The 9,234-nt window shown below is 45.1% G+C and overlaps 1 long non-coding RNA gene across 2 annotated transcripts; it reads right to left on the bottom strand.

Annotated features, from left to right (window-relative positions):
- Positions 1-1,108: 1,108 nt before the first annotated feature.
- On the bottom strand, positions 1,109-9,182 carry LOC119971167. 2 transcript variants are annotated; one of them, XR_005461760.1, is made up of 3 exons: positions 8,988-9,182; positions 3,402-3,571; positions 1,109-1,145 (listed from the first exon to the last, which is right to left on the bottom strand). It is a non-coding gene; the product is annotated as an uncharacterized LOC119971167 (long non-coding RNA). The 2 variants fall into 2 exon arrangements; XR_005461759.1 differs by lacking the exon at positions 8,988-9,182 and having other exon boundaries at positions 3,402-3,916.
- Positions 9,183-9,234: the final 52 nt, after the last annotated feature.

Here is a 9,234-nt window from a genome sequence, read left to right as displayed (position 1 = left end):
AGCCCAGCTCCACCCACAAATGATATCACTGAAGTCATGCTACAAGTCACATGGTAAGAGACCAAACCTTGGGGGTGTTAAATCCACAATATGATGTGTTATCATTTGGGTAAGCTTGCTAAGGTCAAAGCCGGCCTCCTGTTCCTGCAGGAGTGTGCGATACTGCACTTCAGCTCCTACAGGCAATGGTCCCGTTGGTGGTCCCAGGGGCCATTAATTTGGTTAGGAGGAAATTATTGACGTTCCTTCATTCTGGATATTCTGCTGCATAGGGACAACTTCACCATCTCCGAAGTTAAGGAAGTGGTGCGCAGGCACCTCCTCGCTGCATGCATACTGAACAAGAATGCTCTACTCCAGTTAATTAACATGCATGCTCCATCTCAAAACAGCGAGCAGCTGGCTATCCATTGTAGCTTCCATTGCTACTGGCGACTTACAGGCTGGTCATTCTGGGCAGCATCATTGATGCGGCTGGATGATCCAGCAGCACTGACAGCAGATTGGATGCCTCATCCTGGTGAAAACAGTGAATGATGCCAAGCTGCACATCTTCAGCAACCCTGCAGATGGAGTATAGCGCAGATATAACTAGTCACTGCCAGATGTGTGTGCCCGCTCCAGGATAAACTTTCTGTTTGTTTCCTGAGCTTTCATGGTCAGATACGATGTCAAGCCCGTGGTCTTTTCTGGCCACTGCCTCCTACTGGCAGCCCGGAGGACCAGAGATTTAGCAGGGGAACATGGAAGCTGAATTTCAAATTGTTGACCCCAGAGAATATTGAGGAACTCAAAAGGGATCACAAAGGTTGAAACCCTTCTTTGAGTCGTTGGCACACTGGTGGGAGGCAACAAAGGAGAACATCAATAGGCTTATAATCCTCAAAGGAGTTCAGCAGGCGAGAGAGAGACGGGGTAAATGTCTCGACTCCAGAAAAGCATGCACAATCTGCTCCGGCTATAGTCAATGGGGGTCGATGGCAAGGAAGATCTTCAAGAGATGAGGGGCCAGGAAGCCTCACTCTTTGCCATAGAGGCTTCCAAGATCATCTTCTGGATCAGAGTCCGCTCCTTGGAGCAGGATGGGATGTGCTTGCATTTTTTTTTCCCAAAAGGTACAGACAGAGAGCTCTGTGATCAGCAGCCTGAGGGAAGAAGGTGGCTCAGTAAAATTATCGCACTCTGACACTTTGAGGATCAGCAACTCCTTTTATGCTGGACTGCACGACGGGAAGCCCAGACAGCATGGCCTCATAATCCTTCCTGTCCTCTATCACAGAGGTCTTAGAGGACAGTGAGCAGGAGAGCCTGGATATACCGCTACCTTTGGATGAGTTGACTAAGGCCCTAAAGTCCTTTGAGAAGAGTAAAACCTCCAGAAGCAATGGCTTACTGGCTGAGTTGCATTCAGCTCTTTGGGACTGGATCGACCCTGACCAGGTCATCTGGCCCATCAAGCCTGCAGATTCTCTGGAAGAGCACCCTACCTTGGCTCAACTGCCGTGATGTTGTCCCTAATCAAAAACGCAACTCCCCCTCCCCTCCTATCTTCTGATCTATCTTTCTTGTAGCATCTGTACCCTGGAACATTGAGCTTCCAGTCCTGCCCCTCATTTAGCCATGTTTCAGTAATTGCTATAATATCCCAGTCCCATGTACCTAGGGGCTGGTTTAGCTCACCAGGCTAAATCGCTGGCTTTTAAAGCAGACCTAGCAGGCCAGCAGCACGGTTCGATTCCCGTACCAGCCTTCACGGACAGACGCCGGAATGTGGCGACTAGGGGCTTTTCACAGTAACTTCATTGAAGCCTACTTGTGACAATAAGCAATTTTAATTTCAGTTCATTTTTCATATATGCCCTGAGTTCATCTACCTTGCCCGTTAGGCCTCTTGCATTGGAATAAATGCAGTTCAATTAATTTCTCTGCCTTCCACTTTTCTTCTTACTGGCTTTTGTTTCTATTCCTTCTTTACTACCCTCTGGCTTCCTGCATTGGTTCCCATCCCCTTGCCACATTAGTTTAAACCCTCTCCAACAGCGCTAGCAAACGATTCCCTCGGACATTGGTTCCAGTCCTGCCCAGGTGTAGACCGTCTGATTTGCAATGGTCCCACCTCTTCCAAAACTGGTTCCAATGTCACAAAAATCTGAATTCCTCCCTCCTGCACCATCTCTCAAGCCGCACATTCATCCTGTCTATCCTGTCATTCCTACTCTGATTAGCACATGGAACTAGTAGCAATCTTTAGATTACTACCTTTGAGGTCCTACTTTTTAATTTAGCTCCTAACTCCCTAAATTCAGCAGGTAGGATCTCATCCCGTTTTATACCTATATCGTTGGTGCATATATGCACCACACAGCTGGCTTTTTACCCTCCCCCTTTAGAATGTCCTGCAGCCACTCTGAGACATCCAGGACCCTTGCACCCGGGAGGCAACATACCTTCTTGGAGTCTCATTTGCATCCGCAGAAATGCCTGTCTACTCCCCTGACAATCAAATCCCCTTTCGCTATAGCTCTATCATTCTTTTTCCTGCTCTCCTGCGCAGCAGAGCCAGCCATGGTGCCCTGACACCGGCCACTGCTGCCTTCCCCGGTGAGCCATCTCCCTCAACAGTATCCAAAACGGTATACCTGTTTTGGAGGGAGATGACCGCAGGGGGCCCCTGCACTGCCTTCCTACTCTTCCCTGCCTGTTGGTCACCCATTCCCTATCTCCCGCAGTACTCTTTATCTGCGGTGTGACCAACTTACTAAACGTGCTATCCACGACTTCCTCAGCATCATGGATGCTCCAAAGTGAGTCCATCCGCAGCTCCAGAGTCGTCAGGCCACCGAACAGAAGCTGCAGCTGGACACACTTCTTGCACGTGAAGGAGCCAGGGACAGTGATCGTGTCCCTGAACTCCCACATCACACAAGAGGAACATAGAATCATAGAATTTATAGTGCAGAAGGAGGCCATTAGGTCCATCGAGTCTGCACCGGCCCTTGGAAAGAGCACCCAACCTAAGCTCATACCTACACCTCCACCCTATCCACGTAACCCCACCTACCCTTTTTTTTTTTGGACACTAAGGGCAATTTAGCATGGCCAATCCACCTAACCTCCACATCTTTGCACTGTAGGAGGAAACCAGAACACCCAGAGGAAACCCACGCAAACACGGGAGAATGTGCAGACTCCGCACAGACAGTGACCCAAGCCGGGAATCGAATCTGGGACCTTGTAGCTGTGAAGCAACTGTACTAACCACTATTATACCGTGCTGCCCATGACATGGTCTGGGATCTCCATATCTTAACCCTTAGGTTAACGTATACAACTACAAAGCTCAAAAAAAAATAGATAAATGAAAAGAAAAAGAAATCTACTTACCAGTCACCACTACTTACCAGATAGATTCAAATTGAGCAGGTCTCCGACTCTGCCCCTGGAGACTTGCGAGTCACTTCTCTCCGTTGTAGCCTCAGCTGCCAGTTTCTCCTTCTCCCAGTTCCACCTAACACCCAGTTTTCAGCCAACTCCAAGAAGCACTCTCACTCAGCCAAGGCAGCATTGAGGTCTGTGAATAAACAGGGAGAGGGATTGGGGAGAAGCAGAGAGAGGGATCGGGGAGAAGCAGGGAGAGGGATCGGGGATAAGCAGGGAGAGGGATCGGGGATAAGCAGGGAGAGGGATCGGGGAGAAGTGCAAAGAGGGATCGGGGATAAGCGGGGAGAGGGATCGGGGATAAACAGGGAGAGGAATCAGGGAGAAGCAGGGAGAGGGATCGTGGATAAACAGGAATTTGGATTTTAGATTTTGTTTATTGTCACCGATACCGAGATACAGTGAAAAGTATTTTTCTGCAAGCAGCTCAATAGGCCATTAAGTGAATGAAAATAAAATAAAATACATAATAGGGCAACACAAGGTACACAATGTAACTACATAAGAACCGGCATCGGGTGAAGCATACAGGGGTGTAGTGTTAATGAAGTCAGTCCATAAGAGAGTCGTTTCAGAGTCTGGTAACAGCGGGGAAGAAGGTGTTTTAGAATCTGTTTGTGCGTGTCCTCAGACTTTTGTATCTCCTGCCCGATGGAGGAAGTTGGACGAGTGAGTAAGCCGAGTGGGAGGGGTCTTTGATTATGCTGCCCGATAGAGGAGAAGCAGGGAAAAGAGATCGGGAAGAAGCAGGGAAAGAGATTGTGGAGATGGAAGGGGTGATGCGTGGGGAGAGAGCCCAGGACGATGTGAGGAGGGAGACGGAGAGTCCATCAGCAGCAAACATGGGAGAGAAACAAGCTGTAATTGGAAGAAAAATCCTTTGCAGAAATCTTCAATTTTACTGAGTGGCCTTACGAGTTCTTTGAGTAGTGGCTCCAGGGACCACACTGAGGGGTTTTGTGGGCCAAAATGAGTGTATCAACAATCCTGGTCCAAGGATTCTCTGATTCTTTCTTGAACAGAGGCCCATGCAGCCCCATCTGCCACCACCATCCTCCGCCTGGCTGAACCTGTTCCCACATTGAATAATTTCTCCTTTAATTCCACTCACTTCCTCCAAATGTGTTGCAATGGTTACTCGGATGGGTCCTTTTTTGTGGAATATGTAGATATTTCCTGATTCAGTCCTACTCAATGATTTATTACAATCCTAGTCCCAATTCAGGGCTATTCTGGATCAATTCCCTTCAACCTCATCCACAAGGAATTAAGACTCAAGGACACGTAACTAGGTCACTGAGCCTGAACAGCCTCCACCCGAAGGAAAAGAGCCAGTTCGAGATTATTACCTTCATCCTAATAGCTTTATTTAGTCTTTCATCAGAAAGATTTACCCGGATATTATTCTGGTCTGAGTGAAACTCCTCAGTAAATACCCCCCCACCAAAAGGGAACAGGAGTTGGATTCCTTGAGTTATTGGTACAGACTAAGTGAGATGATTTAAATTTTAAAACGCACAGTAGTTTATTATCATAAACAAGCATGCAATACGGTGTTTATTTGAAAGTCATACATTTGCAAAACTAGATAAATCCCAAAACGGAAAGATAGCTCGTTCTTATTTCTAATAGAGAAACCAAAATTTAAACTTCTCACAGTATTTTAAAAAGGAAATGATGTCAATCAAATATTGGATGGGTTTAAATTCAAGGCAGGCTAGGAATGAAGCAAAAAGGAAAGATAACTTAGGACATCTCATGATGTCCAATTTCTCTAATAATAAGAAAGTCAGCATTAAGGCACTTTACCTGAATGCTCGTAGCATTCGTAACAAAGCTGATGAATTAACGGCACAAATCATCGCGAATGAATATGACTTGATAGCCATTACGGAGACATGGTTGCAGGATGGTCACGACTGGGAGTTAAATATCCAGGGGTACCAGACATTTCGGAGGGATAGACAGGTATGTAAGGGAGGTGGAGTAGCACTAATAATCAAGGAAGACATCAGGGTGACATTGAGGGATAATATAGGTTCTATGGAGAATGAGGTTGAATCCATTTGGGTAGAAATTAGAAATTCTAAGAAGAAAAAGACACTGATAGGCATAGTCTATAGGCCACCAAATAATAGCATCACACTGGGACGGGTAGTAAATGAAGAGATAACTAAAAGGGTACAGCAGTTATCATGGGAGATTTTAATCTGCATATAGATTGGTCAAATCAGCTTGGTCAAGGTAGCCTTGAAGAGGAGTTTGTTGAATGTATCCAGGATAGTTTTCTGGAACAATATGTAATGGAACCGACGAGAGAGCAAGCTATCCTAGATCTGGTCCTGTGTAATGAGGCAGGAATAATTAATGACCTCATCGTTAGGGATCCTCTTGGGAGGAGTGATCACAGCATGGTTGAATTTAGTATACAGATGGAGAGTGTGATGATAGAATCCAATACCAGGGTCCTATGCTTGAACAAAGGGGACTACGATAGAATGAGGAAGGACCTCGCTAAAGTAGACTGGAAACAAATATTTTATGGTAGGACAGTTGAGGAGCAGTGGAGTACTTTCAAAGAAATCTTTTATAGTGCTCAACAAAAGTATATTCCAGTGAGAAGAAAGAATTGTAAGAAAAGAGGTAATCTACCATGGATGTCTAAGGAGATATATGAGGCTGTCAAATTGAAAGAGAAGGCTTACAAAGTGGCCAAGATCAGTGGGAAATTAGAAGATTGGGAAAACTTTAAAGGTCAGCAGAAAGCCACAAAAAGAGCCATAAAGAAAAGTAAGATAGAACAAGAAAAAAAACTGGCACAGAATATAAGGACAGATAGCAAAAGTTTTTATAATTATATAAAACTAAAAAGAGTGGCTAAAGTAAACATTGGTCCGTTAGAGGATGAGAGTGGTCATTTAGTTATGGGATATGATGAAATGGCAGAGGCGTTGAACAAATATTTTGTAGCGGTCTTCACAGTGGACACTAATAACATGCCAGCAATTGACCGAGAGAATAAGGTAGGTGAGGACCTGGAAACCATTACTATCACGAAAGAGCAAGTGTTGGGCAAGCTAATGGAGCTCAGGGTAGATAAGTCACCTGGCCCTGATGGAATGCATCCCAGGGTACTGAAAGAGATGGCTGGAGTAATAGCAGATGCACTGGTGATAATTTTCCAAAATTTGCTGAACACTGGGGCAGTCCCAGAGGATTGGAAAACAGCAAATGTGACGCCACTGTTTAAAAAGGGAAGTAGACAAAAGATGGGGAATTATAGACCGGTTAGCTTAACCTCTGTTGTGGGGGAAGATGCTTGAGTCTATTATCAAGAAAGAGATAGGAGGGCACCTCGATAGAAATTGTCCCATTGAACGGACGCAGCATGGATTCATGAAGGGCAGGTCATGCTTGACGAATCTCTTGGAATTCTATGAAGACATTTCGAGCAAGGTAGACAAAGGGGACGCAGTGGATGTGGTGTACCTAGATTTCCAAAAGGCCTTTGACAAGGTACCGCACAAGAGGCTGCTGCATAAAATAAGGATGCATGGTGTTAAGGACTAGCATGGATAGAGGATTGGTTGTCTAACAGGAAACAAAAAGTGGGAATAAATTAGTGCTATTCTGGCTGGCAATCAGTGACGAGTGGTGTGCCTCAGGGGTCGGTGTTGGGACCACAATTATTTACAATTTATATAGACGATTTGGAGTTGGGAACTACGTGTAAGGTATCCAAGTTTGCAGACGACACGAAGGTGTGTGGCAGAGCAAAGTGTACTGAGGACTGTAAAACCTTACAGAGGAACATTGACACATTGAGTGAGTGGGCAAAGGTCTGGCAGATGGAGTATAATGTCAATAAGTGTGAAGTCGTGCATTTTGGTAGGAGTAACAATAGAATGGATTATTACTTAAATGGTAAAAAGCTGCAGCATGCTGCTATGCAGAGGGACCTGGGTGTACTTGTGCATGAGTCACAGAAGGTTGGTCTGCAGGTGCAACAAGTAATTAGGAAGGCAAATGGAATTTTGTCCTTCATTGCGAAGGGGATTGAGTTTAAAAGTAGAGAGGTAATGTTGCAGTTATACAAAGTGCTGGTGAGGCCACACCTGGAGTATAGTGTGCAGTTTTGGTCTCCACACTTGAGAAAGGATGTGCTAGCACTAGAGGGGGTGCAGAGGAGGTTCACTAGGCTGATTCCGGAGTTGAGGGGGTTATCGTATGAGGAGAGGCTGAGTAGATTGGGATTATATTCACTGGAATTCAGAAGGTTGAGGGGGGGATCTAATAGAAACATATAAAATTTTGAAGGGAATGGATAAGATAGAAGTAGAAAGGATGTTTCCACTGGTAGGTGAAAGTAGAACAAGAGGGCAGAGCCTCAAGATTAGGGGAAGCAGATTTAGGACTGAATCAAGGAGGAACATCTTCACTCAGAGGGTGGTTAAAGTATGGAATTCCCTACCGAATGGAGTAGTAGACGCTACTTCATTGAATATATTTAAAGATAGGGTAGATGTTTTTTTGAAAAATAAAGGAATTACGGGATATGGCGAGAATGCGGGTAAATGGTTCTGAGACCACGAAAAGATCAGCCATGATCTTATAGAATGGCGGAGCAGGCTCGAAGGGCCGGACGGTCTACTTCTGCTCCTAGTTCTTATGTTCTTATGTTAAAGTTACCTTAATCCCAGTGTGGGTGAGAAATTTGGTCCACGGTAGCATTGTGGATAGCACAATTGCTTCACAGCTCCAGGGTCCCAGGTTCGATTCCGGCTTAGGTCACTGTCTGTGCGGAGTCTGCACATCCTCCCTGTGTGTGCGTGGGTTTCCTCCGGGTGCTCCGGTTTCCTCCCACAGTCCAAAGATGTGCAGGTTAGGTGGATTGGCCATGATAAATTGCCCTTAGTGTCCAAAATTGCCCTTAGTGTTGGGTGGGGTTACTGGGTTATGGGGATAGGATGGAGGTGTTGACCTTGGGTAGGGTGCTCTTTCCAAGAGCTGGTGCAGACTCGATGGGCCGAATGGCCTCCTTCTGCACTGTAAATTCTATGATTTCAAGCATAATCCAAAACAACATTCCATAAAAACTCAAACAGGCACCTTCACCAAGTCCAGATGATCAATCCGGGGTGGTTCAGCATGAATCGAGCAACCATTTTCAATGTAGCCATAGTATAACCCTCAAAGCTTGCTCGGAGCATCTGAATATCATTTGAATAAGACTAGATTCATTTTGGATTTGTTCATTTGAACCTAACGAGTCTCTCGCACACTCTAGGATAAAGGTAACCTTACTTTAATGTGGACAACAGAGTACCACGTAGTATATTGAAAAATTAAACTGTACTACACTTTGTGTAGTCAAACTTGAACTGTTATGTAATGTACTTTTGCACATTTTACGAAGCATATTTTTGAAAATAAATGGGACTGAATCCAAAGCCTTGTATAAAAATGAGAAAAACGTCACAGACATAAACCAGAAATATTTGTCGATAATTTATATTAAAACTAAATTAGTGAATCAGAGAAATACTGACCTGGATTAGCAAATGGAACACAGGGTTATTAGAACCCAAAATACTTTATTACTTGTATTCTTGAAGCATAGACTTATAAACCAGGGGCTGGTTTAGCACACTGGGCTAAATCGTTGGCTTTTAAAGCAGACCAAGCAGGCCAGCAGCACGGTTCGATTCCCGTACCAACCTCCCCGGACAGGCGCCGGAATGTGGCGACTAGGGGCATTTCACAGTAACTTCATTGAAGCCTACTCGTGGCAATAAG

The sequence above is a fragment of the Scyliorhinus canicula genome, chromosome 9, assembly GCF_902713615.1.
Source record: "Scyliorhinus canicula chromosome 9, sScyCan1.1, whole genome shotgun sequence".
NCBI classification, from domain to species: Eukaryota; Metazoa; Chordata; class Chondrichthyes; order Carcharhiniformes; family Scyliorhinidae; genus Scyliorhinus; species Scyliorhinus canicula.
Note: the sequence above shows the minus strand (reverse complement) of the source record. Positions and strands in the feature narration are given on the sequence as shown.